This window comes from Lepisosteus platostomus, chromosome 22 (genome assembly GCF_059453375.1).
Source record: "Lepisosteus platostomus isolate fLepPlt1 chromosome 22, fLepPlt1.hap1, whole genome shotgun sequence".
In the NCBI taxonomy this organism is placed as follows: Eukaryota; Metazoa; Chordata; class Actinopteri; order Semionotiformes; family Lepisosteidae; genus Lepisosteus; species Lepisosteus platostomus.
In genome coordinates, this window is record NC_142632.1 from 10,662,975 (window position 1) to 10,681,249 (window position 18,275).

General features: G+C 45.2%; 1 long non-coding RNA gene across 1 annotated transcript; it reads left to right on the top strand.

The window, feature by feature from the left end:
* Nucleotides 1–66: 66 nt before the first annotated feature.
* Nucleotides 67–16,924, top strand: LOC148643451 (uncharacterized). The gene is made up of 2 exons (XR_015929080.1): nucleotides 67–863; nucleotides 15,471–16,924. It is a non-coding gene; the product is annotated as an uncharacterized LOC148643451 (long non-coding RNA).
* The last annotated feature ends 1,351 nt before the right edge of the window (nucleotides 16,925–18,275 follow it).

Sequence of the window (18,275 nt, forward strand, 5' to 3'; positions counted from 1 at the left end):
CTAGTGTTGAAAGAGTGTCATATCACGGCAAGATTGACGCTCCTCGTCCAGCCCTCAGTATTCTGCATGTTCCTGAAAGCACACGAGCCAGCCTTATTCACAGCTTCCTGACGTCACCTGGGGCCGAAGCCAATCAGCGCCTCGCCGTCCAAGTAACCATTAACTATCCTCTCGGAACTCTGCCGATATACACACTGTACTATTTATAGGGAACAGAACAAACCAATTGTCAAAAAATTCATAGAAACTGTCATACGCTAGTTTATGTGGTGGGTATGCTCCATGCACAGAGCCAGTTCAGAGGTACAAAAAAAGATGGAAATAAAATTGTACCCTGTAACGTATCTTAATGGACTTGCGGGATTCAATTAAAGCAGGCAGATGTACTTTTATATTTCCGGAGTGCTGTAGTATTAAAAAGCTTGCAGTCCTAGGCCGGTGTGCGTGACTTTTTGGTTAAAAAAAAAATCCCAGAAGAACCTAAATTGTACTTTCTTGAACGCGCCACTACATGCATGATGCCAAGGCGTTTCCGCTTTTCCTCGGTCCATGACGCGATTACAGGAGGGGTGCGCGGAGTCCTGTATCGATAGCGCCTCGGCAATATGACGGGAGAGCCTGTCGCCGCGCGCGCCGCGCGAGCAGGTCCCGCGCAGGTGGCACGCGGTAGCCGAGTAGCTGGACCCGGTAACTCCGGCGGTCCAGGCGCGACACCGGCCGGGACGGGTCTGAACACCGGAGCACAGGAGGCGCTTTGCTCAAGACGTAGTCGGTAGACACGCTGGGTGAGGAGTCGATAACCGTTTTGGGAATTATCTCCGCAAACTGAGGTCTACTGTCTTCTCAGGAAAACTCGCAGAGAGGTAAGTACTTAAGTTTGGATTCCGGACGAACTCTTCATTTTTTTATTAAAAATCATTATTTTTTTGTGAAAGAACAAGACACATCTTATTATAAGGTGGGGGTGTCTTTAATTGCAATTCCTAACAACCGAATATGACAGTAAATGTAGCGAGCCCACAGTGCTCTGTCTTAATGAAGGTAGGTGGTTTATTCAGCCGCAGCAGGGCTCTGCGTTTGGTGGTTTTGGAAGAGGAGAAAGTGAAAGACGAAACAGCACGAAAGTTTTCAGGTGCTTTGATGGTTTTGGCACATGCTTATGGGCCCGGCACCTTTGGATGTTTAATACGGACTTTTAAACCACTTCACCAATACACATCCGCGGTCAAGCCGCCGCGATGCTGTCTGAACAGGCAAAGATATATTCGATATGAGTAAAAAGGTTAGATTAGTAAACTTGAGTTTAGTTACAGGTCTGCAGAAAGTACAGTCGATTTCAAATACAAATGTGCCTATAACCGTTCTTATTCATTTGCAGCACAGAGGAAAATAGGAAATGTTTTATTTTGAATTTCAAAATAAGAACTGTCACTCTTATTTTTAATTTAATAATTCGTTTTCCAAGAATTCATAATCAACAGCACTCTATTGTACTCGACTCTTAATTGCACCGATACAATTATTGTCAAACAATTCGAAAAAATATACATAGATGAAATAAACACACACATTTGAAACGAATTTTTAAACGACTCGATATCGAATGCTTAAGGTTTAAAATAACAGGGACCAGTACGGGAGTTGGTTTGGATAAAGAGATTATCTGCACCTATTTATGAATAATTTAGAATACTTCGCATTTACTATATTAAAAATGAAAATCCGCGGTGCCTATATATGTGTGTGAAAATATGTGTATGAAGAAAATTAATTACTGTTGTGGTTATTGTCGTGGATAAACGACTGGACAAATGTCTAACGACAGTCACAACTTTGTTTTCCAAACTTTCCGTGAGTGGTGTGACAGTTTGTCAGTGACGGGTTATTGTCTGTGCATGTAAAGGGCATTCTCCAGACAGATTCTGTTGAGGCTGGGAATAAACATTCTTGCTTCTCGTCAGCAGAGAGGACACTCTGAAAACACGAATACTAAAGGCAAAATCATCTTAATGATGCAATAATGTTGGGTATTAAATACGTAAGACACCGAAATGTTAAATTATACCATTACTTAATATAAAAACCAATATGATGCTTTCATATCGTTTGTTTTCAAATGAACAAATCGCCGTTTAGTTAGTCCATGTGTTTGTGTTAGTTTGTGTCTGATATATCTATATGTAGATACAAACACCCTGACGTTATTATTAATTAAAACAAATCTTGATCAGAGACCGTCACCCCATATATGTGACCGGCTCGATAGTGTGACTGGATTCAAGCACCGGCGGTTGGGTGCGACAGGAGGTTTCTCCACGGGGCGCGTGGGCGAGGGGGGGTTGAGGGGTCATCGCAGATTTCGTGGAGGGTCACCAAGGCGAGCTGGGCGCCTGTGCCTCACCTTTAGACAGGTTGGGGACGTTCAGCATTGCAATACTGCATTGCAAAGGAAGAAGCATCCGCATATGCGCAGCGCAGTACAAGACGCTCTGCTGTAGTCCGCCCACAGACACAATCCCATCTCCAACCTGCCTCTATTCACCTTCATTCACAGTTCACCCCTCTCCACTCTTCTCTTCCTGCACCTGTCCCGAAGCACACAGAGGCTGTTACACATACTTAGGGATACACCCGACATACATATACTGGGACTATCACAGGATATCCTTACATGTACCAAGTAGCTATAACCTACACACATACACACCAATACCACACCCTACACGCATACACACACGTGTCGCAGCCTATGCATGCACACGCACAAATGCTGAAGCCTACGCACACAAACGCACAAAGGAAAAAACCCACAATAACATCACCACCCTTTCTGCTATTGGTATTCCGGCGGCGTGTATTGTGTAAACGTTCCAGCAGAAATCTGGGATCAATACCAGGCGTCCCCGTGCATATGGGTTACTTCTCATGTAAAACCGGCGGAGTGGGGCCGGGCGGGCCGCGGACGGCCCTGTCACAGGCGCTCGGCGACAGCTGCCAGCGAGCGTCTGGGGAGCTCTTTCTCTGACTGCAGGACCCCTCGATGACATGTGTTGTTCTGGGGAAGAATAACAGATAAGAGATGAACACACAACCGTCTTCGCGCCCCTGCATTTCTGTCTCTCTCCCTCTTTTTGTGAACCTATCCCCCCCTCCCCACACACACACTCCATTCAGTCCCGCGGGCGCGTGTCTGTTTGAAAAGTGTGCGTGCTCGTGTGTGCGCCGGGGCCCTTTCATTCATCTGCTAAGCATCTGGTTAGATTTCCACCAACGTCTGAGAAGAAGAGTCGGGGAAGAAGGGAAAAAACACGCACAGAGAAAGGTCTCCCTCAAAGGCGGTTTCTGACAGTTGGGCGACAAAACTCGGCCGTCCGTGACACTTCTTGAAGTGTACTTTTAAGACGAAATCACCCACGCAGGAAGGAAAAGGAAACGCTGTTATCGTGTACATAAAATAACAGCTTTTAAACGGGTTTATGGGGCTCTGGCGAGTTTCACGCAGTCCTCTCCCGTTTAAATAGACTTTTAAATCACACCCGCCCTCCCCACCCAGTTCAAGATTTAAGTCTCCTGCCACATTTTAAATGGAATGCGTCCCGTGCGTGTCTCTTGCGTGGTGAGAGCAAATGCAATTTTCACTTAGTCTCAGTTTTGTCCGCTCCGTGCCATAAATTATAAATCAAACGTCTTTAGTCTGCTACGGTTACGAGCGGTGTGCAAAAGCAATAATGGACCTAAATAATAATTGCGGCACCGACGTCGGTTCCAGAATCTATTTCAGCCCAAAACGAAATAATATGGTATGCGGATCAGGTTCCAAAGAGAACATGGTATATTCACTAAAACTTAATTATGGAAGAGACTGTCAGGCTGAAGAGGACAGTACTGTAAAGTAGTTCGGATAGCCCCTAATAGAGACAGTTTGCACAAAAACAGTGAGCTAGAAACGCCTTTGATCCAAATCCACAGTGGTCGAAGTATCCAACTGTCTCAGTAAACCCTGGAGTTGAATCCAACCCCCCGGGCCTCTAGTCTGTATGTCGCCTGTATGAGACGTGCTGGACAGTTCATTCAGAGGGACAGTGCTCGCGCGAAACGAGCTGGCCACGAGCCGGCGGGCCTTGCCAGAGGCTCACCAATTCAAAGCCTGGAAGATAATGTTATACACGTCCCGCGATAGAACAACAGTCATTTTACGTTTTCCTGAGCGGCCTGCTCTGCTGCTGTTCTCCAAATGTGATTATTTCATTCGTTAACAAAAGTGCGTCTTGGATTCAGACTAGAATCCATTAACTACGATTTTAAATCTGGAAATGAGAGACACCGTCCCTCACAATGAACTCCGCTGTATCGGAAACGGCAGGGGGAAAAAAAGTTTGAAAACGTTTAGGTTAATAAGGACACGAGACCTGCAGGCTTTAGTCCTGTTTACACAGCAATTATGATAACAGAAGGTCTGGTGTAAAAGACGCCAGGCCTAAGTTTTTTGGTGGCTCGTGGAGTTCTGGAAATGAAACGTGACATCGCGCATTCCAAACGATTTCCAGCAGGGTTTGATCTCGGGTATTTGCGAATCTCTGCGAATCCCAATTAGCAGAGTCTCCTAACAGGCTCACCGTTACTTAGAAATTGCCTCCGGAGGCGTGCCGGGCCTGACCTCAGGCAATCCGGCGGCCAGTATCACTGCGAAGACGACTTGAGCAAAAGCACCCGTCGTCTGCATGGATGAAATAACTTTCGAGTTTTGGACTTGTACTGGATGCGGAAAGCGACGGGGGAGTGTGTGTGTGTTGTGTGTGTGTGTGTGGGGGGTCTCTCCCGTGCCCCTTCCTCCCCGCACAACGCTCGGATTGCTGCTGCCCGGCCGGGACGGGGGCTGGGGAAGGCCAGAGGCAGCACTGGTTTGACAAAAATCACCGGGACCCGCAAGAAACCGAACAACAAACACAGCGCGGACCAATATATCACCGCGCAGCACGGCAGCCCAATCCGTTCACTGCTGGGTACAGAATTAGCCCGCTTTGTTATGATTTTTTTTAATAGCTTAAGGGGATGTAAGTAATTTCGACGCTGAAAAGGTCATTATGTGGAATTACCGTATTAGCCAACAAATCCGAGTCCGCTTCCTTCCCGTCTGTGACGACAAGATTTTTTTTTTTTAGTTTTTACAATAATATCAATCCTCGAAGCCACAGCGGTCAGCACTCTGCCTTTGTCGTTTAGAAAGGGGGGGTCTGTGTTCTTCTTCGTGACCAGGTTTTTTTTTTCTTTTGGCCATCATCTCTTTTTAACCCCAACTAAAAAAAAAGTTAGGATCTTTTTTTTTCTTTTACGTTCCCTTTATTTTTTTTTTAGTTCACAGACGCTTGACACACACCTTTAAAACCCCTTTGAACTGCCCGAGCTCCAGTGCAGAACACAGGGCAGCGCAGCCCTGGCGACGTCACGAAGCCCTGCGGGTCTGGACGGTCGGTCGCTCTTCCCCGAGCCGGTTCGAGCTGGCTGTCCGGACACCACAGGTGTGACTCGGGCCCTGTGCTCGGGGCACCATACTGCAATGGGTGGCTCACTATTGACTTCCCTTACAGCACAACTCGCACAACGATTCGTACCTATGTCTTCTTTGCGTTAATATAAGTACTCATGTAGAACTACATACTGTATATATAACTAATGTTAAGCATCTTAGGAATTTAAATTGACACTGCAGGTCTCCTCTCCAGCAATGGAATAAAGGAGCGTTAATCAATGCAGCATTTGCGGGCCGTGAGAACTATTCTCCAATGGCCCAGCAACGTAAGATATTTTTTTTTTACACACACACTCGCACAAAAGCATTTCAAACAACTAAAATGGGATTCTTGCAGGATACGCGTTGACATCGAACAGGTGATCGGGTCAAGCTGAAGTTCAGCGTGGCGGAATCGATTATTCGTGCCATCGCGACTAAATAAAGATTCGACACAATTACAGGAGGCGAATTTGACTCAAGCGGGTGGCAGGACCGCTCTTAAATGACAGTTTCGTTACAACTGCAGCGTGCAGGAACTCTCTGGGACTTCGATCAAACAGCTGCAGCAGCACTCAAGTTGTATTGACAACGCGTTCATTAGAATTAGCCTGATTATTAGAAACACTGATTTGTCATCGATAGAATTATCTATTCGATGATGCGTAAGGTTGAAGCAGATTTAAGCAAGCCATTGAATACAGGTGACTCGAGCAGACGAAACGCTGGGCTCTGAAGCCCCCCTTCTGCGCTTTGAAACAGCGTTTGAAAAAGGAGCAGGTAAAATGCCGACTCCGACCTCGAACAAAATGCTCGAATCGACACCGGCGATTTTTACAACCGCCGCCAAAGCAAACGCAAACACACCACGTCGTGGCGGGACGACGAAGTTCAAGTTCACACTTTCAAGCCCTTCTCTCCACTAAGTCGCAGGTTGTCCTGTGCAGCTCTGTCGGTGACCTTAACCTCAGCGAGCGTGTGATCGCGGGCCGTGACTCCGGCTCTGGAGCGAGAAATATTACCTGGGACTCCGGCTTTGATCAGCTGAGCGCGCACGGACCGCCGCGAGCCCCGACACGCAAATCAGGGCGCCGCGCCGCGAGCTGCGCCGGGGAATCGGGGCTGAGACCCCCACAGCACTTCACCGTCGGCTGTTTAACCCCCCCCCATTAACAAGAACAGGCACTCAGGAAAGGCAAAAGCCACGCCGCATGCTTCAATCTCTACCGTCACTATTCTTTCAGCTGACGGTTCTGCACTCCATGTAAGTTCCGTTCTTTCGCGACTTCTGGGTGAGAAATCGGTTTGTCCAGAAAGGTTAACAGTCGATTTCGTTCTATTTAAAATTCCTATTTGAAAAAAAATATATATTTCATTTAAGGCATCATGGTAAGAACCATAAACACGAGGTTCGTGCATTAAAAGCATTTAATAAAAGTAATGACACAGAACATACTAAAAGAGCTATCATAAATTGCTGTGAAAAAAACGTGCGCGTTTGTACTGTATCGTTATTTAATGATTGCAAAATGTAAAAACCAAATAACAAATTACGGTATACGCCTTAACAGCAGATAATCGAATAAATTAATAGAATTACAGGGAACCTATATTTAATCAACTTCTCTTTATATCCTTCTTAGGTCGTGGTCCATATATTTTTCAAGCATTTCCAAACAACTCCTTAAATATAAATGTCTCCCTTAAAAACGATGGTTGTTTTTCCCTCCTAAAAAGTGCAAATAACAGCGCTAACTTCAGAAGGAAGCGAGAATTACCCCATGGATAAAAAAATGGAATGTTTGCTTCGTTGTAATGAAATATTTCCGGGGTCTTTATTCCTATTTGGGCGGTGCTCTTGTGATTTTAATCGGGGAATTCAGTGGATTGAGAATGAAGTCCCTCGCAGTGTACACGATCCACGGAGCTGAGGAATTTGAGGACTTGATATTAAGGCCACGCAACAGCGTGACTCACTTAGACCTGAACTAATTCCACGCCGAATCCCGCGTGTACCGCGTAGATATTTAAGGCTATACATCTCTCTGCTTTCCAGGACAATACATTCTTCGAAGGAAATAAAAACACACATTACACAGACATAATGTAGACGCGAACGCACCAGTCTATGTAAAATATAATCGATTGTTCATCCCCTCAAGTTGTTTTCCGTCTCGAATTCACGGCCCACATGAATGTTTTGCTCTCGACGTCATCTTAAATCGCGTATTTATCTTCAGCGCGTATGTTTTAAGTGTAAGAAGTATGGTGTCATTTTAATAAAACATTTCACCTTTGCTCGAAATGGGCTGCTGTTGTAAACCTCCCGTGCGATATGATAGATAGGTACGGAGTCGTTTAACACATGAATTAACGATGTTAACGCGGAAGGTGGATGCACACTTCACTGTAGCTAACCAGCTGTGAGGACCGAACGCTAGCACGTCTGATCCAGGAGTTCATACCCGTAAATACGGTAAGTATAAAACCCGATCAATAACTGCCCGTCCAGTCGCGCGCCCAATCAGGCGATCTGTACGCGAGCCACGGGCTACCCAGGATAAGGAAAGAGACGCCTGAAAGCGATCTACGTTTCCGAGCATGTGATGTGTTCTGTTTTTAACAATGTCTTTATTTTCGCAGTCCGGACGTGTGGGAGGGGGAGCGAGGGGGACGAGGCGGTCGCTCGTGGCAGCGTTGCAAGCTCTTACCTCTGCGAGCTCAGAAAGAGCTGCTCTCAGTCCAGACCCGCAGCGTGTCCCCAGGTGCTGGAGAGTCAGAACTAGCGCAGAACCATCGCGACATATTCACACAGCCCAACCTCGCAGGTTCACATCCAAAGATACATGAGAAAATATAATATAGAGTATCGTGCGGGATACAGCCACCATTAGTCCAGAATCTTCACATTCAGCGTTAGTTTTAAGAAACTCGCAATTAGCCGGGCTAGTTCAGCATGCAAACTTAAAATCCTTTCGAATTCTGTCCTAGAGAGGAAGATGGGTAATTAGAGAAGCTTAGATTTTTACGAGTGTGAAGAAAAAAAACTGATTAGCAACATACAACGATGTAACCGTCTCTGTGACGCTGGAGTCCCCGAGTCTTGGAAACGACTCAAAGCATGTGCCGATGACATCGCAGGATATTGACTACAAACTCAACAAAAACATTTTCCTGACTTTCCCACTCCGGCGCAGGCTGGACGGAGAAATTCGATGGAAGTTATAGATCTCCACTCGCCGGCCCGACAGCGGAACAGCTGTTACTTCACTCCCAAAACCGATAATCAAAGACAAGCACCACAGCGCGCTTCGCCGGGCTTTCTGCAGCCTCGGCAGTAAATAAAGACAACTTTTCTATGTCTTCTGTAGGTGTCCCCATAGACCCTCCATTAACAAGATCTGTCTGTACCCCGCAAAACCTGGCTGCACCTGACATCACCCTCTGCTAACCCGCGGAAAACGCAGTATTCTAAAAAAATAAGTGCAGAACACGACTTTGGTGGTTCCCTGACCTGCTACTGGGACAGCAGAAGTGTTTACTTGCTTAATGTTTGTATTATAAATAGAGGATAACATACCATATTGGCGCACACCTTGCACGGCGCAGAATATTCTTTAACATTCCTAAAAAGTGTATTTAAGGGAAATATACAACGCGACTCTTGTGAGGGTTACGGTTCAATAAAGATTCTAACGGCCTAACTCTTCTGAAGAAAATAACTGTATAAGTATTATTGTTATTATTATTGGTGGCCCAGAAGGGAATTCTGACGTCAGACTTCTTACTTGTTGACGTCATTCAACCACCCCTCTTCACTTCCAAATGAAATGAACACATTTCCATTCGTAATGAATCCCTTTTCTAGAGGGTTTCCGTCTAAGGCGAAGTCAGACAGCCTGACTGTAATATGATTGATCTTACTATTCCGTGCTCGCAGCCAGAACGCTGGAAACTTGGCGGGGGGAAGGAGGCAAAGCACATTCTGAGTTTTTACCTTCTTATTTTTTATTTCAACTGTCTTTTTTTTCCCCTCTAAGTGAACTATATTGCCGCCCCCCTCCCTCCGCTGTCGTTGAAAGATTACAAGCAGAGACAGCAATGGGAAAACACCGCGTCGTGCCCTATCGGAGAGAGCGGTGCTGGTGAGCAGTGGCTCTAGTTTAGATTAATGGGTCCCCGTGACTATTCTGCAGTACGGGTGAAAGGGCCGGGATCACTAATGATTATAATATAATATCTGGTGATAACCACTCCCTTAGAGATGTTATCGCGCAGTGTTGAATGCTCAGGGGGCGAGCCGCGCTGCTGGAACCGGCAGATAGGGGCTTTCTGTACGGGAGCAGATCTCTGCGCTAAAACCCCGGCAGCACACGGAGCTGGCCATCCCTGATATCAAGAGCCCGGGGATAAACTCAACCGGAGTGACCGGGGAGGCAACATTCAAGTTGCATTCGGGATATTTATTATTTTTTTTACTTAGGTGTTTGGGTATGAATAAGAGCACATCAAATATGTGCACAAAGCACATCACGGTTTACAAAACAGCGTAGTAAGATTACTAAACACAGAAAATAGTTAACAGATACCTGGAGAGACGAAAACAAAACGTCCTCAACAGGAAAAAGCAAAAAGTCGAGACCGGAGAGAAGTATTTGCACCGTACGCCCTAAACCACCCGACGAATAAAATAAATGTCATTCCCAGCCGTGAGATGTAATTGAAGCGGTCTTTAATTGCTGAGATCTGTTTTTACAGCGGTTCTGAGGGTGTTTCCCCCTCCCCAATTCCCGTTTAAAAAAAGGTCATTTCAGCTCTTCGCGGGCTGAAACACCTCCTCAACCCGTGCGCTGTGGCGAGGGCAGGGCATGTCACCAAAAGGAGAAAACACCCGGATTTCGAAAGCGTGGAAAGACACAAGCTCGGCGCTTGTGGGAGGCGGGTGGGTACTATTCATAAGGAATCTATTCTCTAGTCAAAGAACAGGCCGCATGAACTGTCACAGTAACATTACGCTGGTGGTTTATTTCAGCCCATGTAATAACGCAGCGCAACAAAGCGAAGGGCTAAGGATTTCTGCTGTGCTTTATACCGGCCAGAGAGTGCTGACTGCAATACGAGTCATGAACAGAACAACACGAATCGGAGAATCCGGACCGATACACAAGTGTGGCGAAACAGAGAGAAATATCCTTGCATTTAACAACAACAACAACAACAACAACAACAACAACAACAAAAGCATTATAGATAAGGAGGAAATAATGGCAGAATAGACAATAGGATTTTATGCCTCGCATTCCAACATTAATTGACATATAATTAAAATCGTCTCAATCTAAATGATTAAAATAGTCTAAACGATCGGTTGATCTTATTTATCCGTTTCGCGGTTGAAGTCCTGGAACAGCGGGAAGGCGAATCAAGTTCGGAGGGAAAAGTTCTTGGCGAGGGTCCGGGGGAACGAGATGAGCGCGACTATGGTTATTTTAGAGGAGGGAAGCGGGTGGTGTTTCGACAAAGCGAGAGGGAAACCGGCCACCGGCATGGCCAGTAACTGATCGAGCCTGGGAAAAACCCGAGCCGGCGAGAGGCCTCGGCCGCCCCTGCTCATTCGTCTGCATCACAGAAAGCAGCCCCTGCATCAGGGAATGCCAGCATCAAAGGCCTGGCTTTATTTTATATCCTATAGATCAGGAGGGAGACAAAGCTTTATTTTCGCCAGGAGAGAGATATTTTACCGCTGCCTTACGGTTTTATGTTGGAGAGGTGTCAGGCAGACGAAATGGATGGCTTATGCATAGGCAAGTCGAGACGCTCCGGCCTGCTGCACGTCAGCCGGCCCTCGGAGGGGGGGGGCGCGGGTGGGATTTAAGGCCGCTGGGAGCCGCGCCGGGGTCTGAGGCCCGGATATAAATACAGGCTGCTGGAGCGCGCTCCCGCACACACGCCGCGACCGAGCGTCACGGTCACGGGGACCCCCGCTCGCGCGGCACAAAGACCCGAGGACAGGTGTGCTCCAGGTGCACAGAGCTGACAGATGGCCACGACGGTGGGGTCACGGCGATGCGGCGTTCAGGATATTCACTGAAAACTGAATTTCAGTTATTATTGGGGTCAGGGTCATATAAAGTGGAAAAATAATGGCATTTTTCAATACACTGCAAAGTGGCCAAGAGAAAGTCACTGCATATACAAAATACAAAGGCATTTGTTGATTTTAAAGCCAGGAAAGAGTTTAGGGTTCTGCCAATTCTCTCTTACCATTTTCTCAAAAGTCCAGAGGAAATTAGAAAACTGGCAACACTACATTTCACTGAAAAGGTTGAGCAATCGGTGTATTTCTTGCGCTGGCCAGAAGGATCTTGTAAACCATGAGTTCTATAGGTGTACTTGAGTTGCTGCTAGATCTCTTGTGTCAGTTCTCTGGCTGCTGCAGGAGAACCTGCGTTTCACCCTCACCAACGGCAAGTAAAGAGTTAAAGGGATTTACGATCGCTGAGCACAAAACACACAGCTTTCCTCCCATATTTCATATTTTCCCCATGTTAAATAGAAATCTAAAGAAGTAATTGGAATTTACTGCATACCTGAATAACTGCATATAAATAAGCACAAATTTCATTGGGGGTTCAGTGACACTCTGTTTAGTCGTATAAAATCAACACACATTATAATACAGAGCAAATAATCTTATTTTGCACTGAGCTAGCACCGTACTCCAGATTCCTTCCAAATTACCACAGATTCAAGCTCACATTTTCAATTTATTAAACACATACAAGCTTTTTTTTGTATAATAAGACTTGTACTCCAGGAACACTCTCATCAGTTGCACAGAAAGTACTGCAGTGTTTTGAATCGAGGTTCCCATCATGTAACTCCGCACTGCCTGTTCATTGCCGAGGTCGTACGGCCAAGACCCCTTCAGTACAATACTGGAGCAGCCCTTCCGCATGGACAAAAGCTCTGTGTTGGGCAACGCATTTATGACATTTCTTATTCTTTTTTTTTAAATCTCTGAACAACTATACGTATGCTTACTACACCCAGAGTGATTGCAAGGCCACTGGAATGGACAGCAGTGATACACCAATAGCTCTTATTTTCAAGGCAGCGCGATGCAAAGTGCTAACCCAAACAGCATGGCCCAGAAGAACTGCAAGGCGCTGGCCAGACCATTCTAGTAAAGAGACAGGGAACCCATGCTGCCCGGTCTCTGAGTGACACTGTCAAAGTCCATTAATAAAACTGCCGAATTCTGGACGAGGGATTAGAACAGTCTTCAGCGGGGAAGAGGACTGTGAGCTTTACATGAGTGAGGTGGTAGGCCTAGAAGTCTCTTTAATAGGTGAATCAACAGGCCTGTGCACCGACTAGCCAACATGGCCAAATCAGAATGCAGTTATGTTACTGAAACCATTTTCTAAAAACAAAGTGTGTTCTAGTTGCCCTAGTCATGCCCCCTGACGATCCCCACAATGCCCTGGTTTCCCAGCGCCAGTGCCCCAGGCGCAGCTGGGTGGTGGCACCCCTGTGCTTCTGTGACGAGGTACTGGCTATGGCCAGATTGCGATTATCTTTCCCTGTTGCCTCCTCAGTGCGTCTGACCTGACCTGTGGGAAGGTGGGCCTGCATGCGGCGCAGCCTGCCGATGAGTTGAAAAGGTGAAGAGGTTGCGACCTTGTTTTTTATGAGGGCCAGGCGCTGATTTGTCTTCAGCAGAGCATGGTGTTGGCACGCTCACACCCTTGAGCTGCGAGGGCACAGTGGGGATGGGCTGTAAATAACAGGGGCTGGCGGGCAGGCAGCAGGCGAGCCGAGGTCGGTCCCACCTTGACCCCAGACAGAACTTGCTCAGCCCAGATGGCCAGGAGTGGGGGGGGACTGCAGAGGGAGATTTCGGAGCGCAGTGCAGTGTGCGCTGGTGGCTGATCCTCTCACACTTTCAAATCACGGTTTGTTTTGGTTAATCCGGTACATTCCTTTAAGTCATTTCTGGATGCACTAGAACTCTTTTCAACCAAGATTCTGCATAAAACTACTCTCTTATTTTACTCCTCAATTTAGCTGAAATAAAAAAAACAGTCTTACCCCTCCTCCCCGCTCCTGAGCTCAGCATACAGTCACCCCCACATTGTCAGCTGTTTGACACATCGGGTCCAGCAGTCTCACGTTACCCCGAAGTCTCAAGGACTCCTGGTCCACAGTGACCGTAGATCCGGTGGGATCTGTGAAAAGTGCTGCAGACGTGCAAAGAGTCCTGTATTAGTATCTGTGTGCTAAAAACAATTTTGTTACAATTGGATACAATTGTGCACATTTTTAGTTTTTTTTTGCAGCTTCTGCCAGCCCAGGGTAGGCTAGAAGTGTGAAACATTAAGAAAGCTGCAAAACAGCACATTTGATCTCTTTTAATGTGAACTCACATCTTGTGAATTTCATTAAGCCAGTAGAGTATTGCATCCGAAGAAAAAATAGGATCTGGGAAAAATCCAAATAGATTACCAACCAACAACCAGAATGTATGTTGTGTAAATATTATATGTTGACGTTCAGAACAGAGCATTGGCTACACGTCTGCTCTTGTTGGCTTTGGTGTAGTTTTAATTAATAAAGTGTTAGAGCTGCTTTGAATAGTGAAAGAAACAGCCTGGCCATGATGTGTAAAATACCACAGCTCTGTAAGATGCATTGGCTTCACTGGAGTGTGATCACTTCAGGGTGTGTAAAGGTATTAGCATCCGACATTGTTTGACTTTACTCTCTCATAAATCATGTAATCCTTGTTACTAGGAGACAAAAGTGTTTCAGATGCAATCAGTGCTGTAGAAATATGTAGGAATACTGTTATCAGATCATTTCAGCTCACTCACATTCACTCCCCAACACATTGCACTTCAGAAATATACATTGAAGTCCATTACTGGTGGCTCTGCGATCTAGCAGTATCTTCATGTATACAGCTTTTTATAAATTAATCTCTCTCACACAGCTTCAGTTGAGATATCTATTTATCTATTATGGATAGTTACACAGATAGATAGCTGGATAGCCAGATAGATACAGTATTTCCTCAGTATTGTAAAGATGCTGTAAGCCACAATGAATCAAACCAAACTCAGTACACTAGGGTATCATTACTTAAAATATATTGCAGTTCCTTGGTTACTTTATATTGTAATAGATGTATTGTGCTGAGAAAGAACATGCCATTTGTAACTATGCAGAATGAATAAAAAGGCAGAGGGACAGACTCAAAAGAAATGCTTGAAAAAATGGTGTATAATAAAACCTTGATTGGAACAGGTTTTAGATGGTTTAGATCTGGAATTTAATTTCTATATAATGTCATTTAAATCCTGTAATACAGGAATTGTATTTGAACTTGGATTATCTGAATCATCAGAGTTTGAATATATTAGGATCTCTTGCTTTTTGGACACATTGTTCGTCGAATTCACAATTCAGGCATTTAGTGGAATGATAATTTTTGTTAAGGTAGAAGGAAAAGAAAGGAAAATGAAAGAGAAAAAAACCCCAATATGAAAAGCATCTTTACTGGAGCCTGATAGTGGACAGCAGTGAGAAATGCACTACTGTACTCGTTTGTCAAACTGGGTTTGACTTAAGACACTAATCCAGTCACATTAATTACACAATTTGTGGCCATGACACCCTAATTTCACAAGATTACTAATGCCTTGCACTTACGGCGCCTTTTGGAAGAGCAACAAATCACTGCTGAAGAAGTACAACTTCTATGTGTTCTGCATCTCTGCGAACTGTGAAGTATCTGGAGGTTTGCAGACTGGTTTGTCCGGTGTCAGTTTTGTGCTCTCTTTGGAAAAAAAGACTTAGGTCTCTTCTCAAAGCTAAGCAGAGTTCATCAGTGTGCACATCAAGAGCTCCTTGAGAAAAAAGCAGCATGCACTAAGGTCTTCTCTCTGCTTCTCGACAGAGAACCCCAGAATGGCATGAAGTTCGCCGCCAAAAGGTGTGTCCCCCAATCTTCCAATGAAGCAGCCCTCCCCTGCCTGTTCTCGCTGAGGACCACCCAACACTCCCCTATTTCTCTTGCCCTCGCAGCCTGGGTGACAGGCACCCCGCTGGAGAGAAGAAGGATCCCGGGACAGCCATGGTGTGCATGGCAGCAGGCAACAGTGGACACACAGGGCTGTGTGACACAGGACACATTCCCTGCCAGGCTGGAAAGGAAACTTCCTAGTGACATCATCGATGGGAGACACGAGTGTAGCTGTAATGAACAAATCCTGTTGAAATCTAATAATAATAATTCATTTTTAAGCAAAATAAATCCTTCAATTACTATGCATGCAACAAGGCCTCTTCAAGAAACAGATGCATACTTATTTATTTGCTTTGCGGACACCCATATGATAAATGTACAAAGAGTCGACAAAGGCACTTTTGTGGGATACTCTGTCTACAATAAGAGTGTCCCCAAAGACCTCCTGGTGCTTTTTACTGTCCATCTTCTGGAGACAAACGTCTCTGAGAGCACGCTTGTCACCTGAGTGAAATCCACTCTGTAAAAGCTGATTGTACTGGCATTATCGACTCACCGCACTGTGTAATTCAGGGGGAAAAAAACTTTTATCTCTTCCGAGCAGCAACGAGAGAACAGGTGAGAGTTCACTTTCCTTAAGCCTGAAACAGTGAAAACATTAAGTGGAGAGTAGGCTTTATACATCAACAATGGTCTGCTTAGACCTTCACCTTTTTAATCCTCTAGTAAAAAATAAGGGAAAAAAAGAGATGAGGGTTGACATTTGGATTTGCTGCCTGCAGTCAGTATATAAAGTCATGTTAGTAATTTCTTCCCTTTATGCACTAATCTCTTTTGTACATTTATTCACTGCTGCACTAACAAGGCTGAACTACTATGTAGCTCGGCCTGAAACCTGCAAAATAAATAAATCAACTATATGTAACTGCTGACTGTTGCTCTCCCAATATGAAATGTGTCTCTTGGTGGAAGTGAGATATGGCTGTTCGTATGCTCAGTCTGTGGCACAGTGAAACACATATCACCAGATTGAGCCCAGATTACACATGGTTGTTGCTGCTGGCGTCAGAGGAGATTAGGAACTGCTTTATCTGTTAGAGACCTTTAGAAAAATGTGTTACAGCAAAAAGGAGATTTATGAGGAAAGCTTCCACCACAGAGTTAACTCCATTTTGATAGTAAATCTGAAAGATCCTAAATCTGGTTTATTTACTTCTTCTCTCCACCAGGTGGCACTGTATGTAATGTAAAAACTCCATTCAATATGAATGCAAATGAAAGGACTGTCAAGGAAAGAATTGATTTTTGCCTCATTAAGAAGCTGCGTGGAAGTCTTATTACTTTTATCTTGTAAACCTTTTAATAAAGAAATAAGATTAACTACACTTGGTGACTTTACAGTTGTAGCCTTTTATTTTTATACACCTGCTCTTTATTCTGCATTTAGAGATTGGGATTAAGTCATGATTTTGTTTAATAAATGGCGTACAGACAGTATAATGCATGCATACGTCTTCACACAATTTCTAAAACACTGTGCCTTTTCCTGCTTTCCTTACTTTGACTTGACTTTTCATGGGAGAAAATAAAAACCAAATCTTTAAAGAACACTAAAATACACAATACATATAAACTGTTCCAGTCTTAGATGCTCAGTAAATATTTGTTGTGCAACCTGTCATTTACACAAACCAAGACAGGGATCACAGGACATATGTGGAGATGTGGTGCAATCTAGCCATGTCCTGGCTGCCCATTCACTGGGGTCATCTGAAGAACTTGGATCTTGGAGTGGTATAAGTAATGCCAAGTCAATCGGCCTCCTCTCAACATTATTGCTATCTTTATGTGGCAAGCTACCATGTCCGATATGATCAGTTCAACTATGGTACTGAATGACTGCAAAAAAATAATCCTTGATCCCCTCCCCAACAAAAATGGGGATCTGTGTGCATCTATTAACACCATTCCCGAGATAATGCAAAACACACTGTGAAAAACGCAATCTATCTGCTGCCTCTCAGACAGATTATACTGGAAAACTGGCAGAGGGCAACTTCAGATCTGAAAGGGCTTTTTAAACTGAAGAAAAGAAGAAGGGAAAAGCGAAAGAGAAGCGACAGAGAGAGCTGCCTATACGAGTGAAGAGAGGTAACGATCAGCCTACCTAGTGCACAAATCTCCCACCACTCACACAGCTCATTTTCCTAGCCTTTCCCAGCCCAGTCCTCTCTCCCTCTCCCTCCCTGGGGCCTTTGCTTCCCGATGCCACACTTCGGCATCTTGCCTGGGCTTTAATACTCCTGCTCTCTTTGTTCCACTCCAAATACAGCACTTTCCAAAATAAGAAACGCCAAATCCGGGGCTCTTACTGGAGATATGTTTACCAGCCTATAATACGGCTCCGAGATTTGTTCAGCTCGTGGATTGCTTTTCTCAGCGCGTGTATTCCCTTTTTCTTATCACACAACAAAGCAGATTTCTTTCAGCCGCAAAGCTCAGAAACCCCCAATTGTTACAACCGTAAGTATCCGAAGCGTTCTGCATTCCCACTGTAAAACCAGGAGACTAATGCACAACCACTGTGCGGAGGTAGGGTAGGGTGGGGGGGGGGGGCAGGATTTCTGTCAATGCTCCCCAGAACTGCAATCTCAGATTAGAGCTTGCACTGAACCTGGATTTCAAAACCCCCTCCCCCCTCTTATTTTAGATTATAGAGGAAAAATCAAATAAATG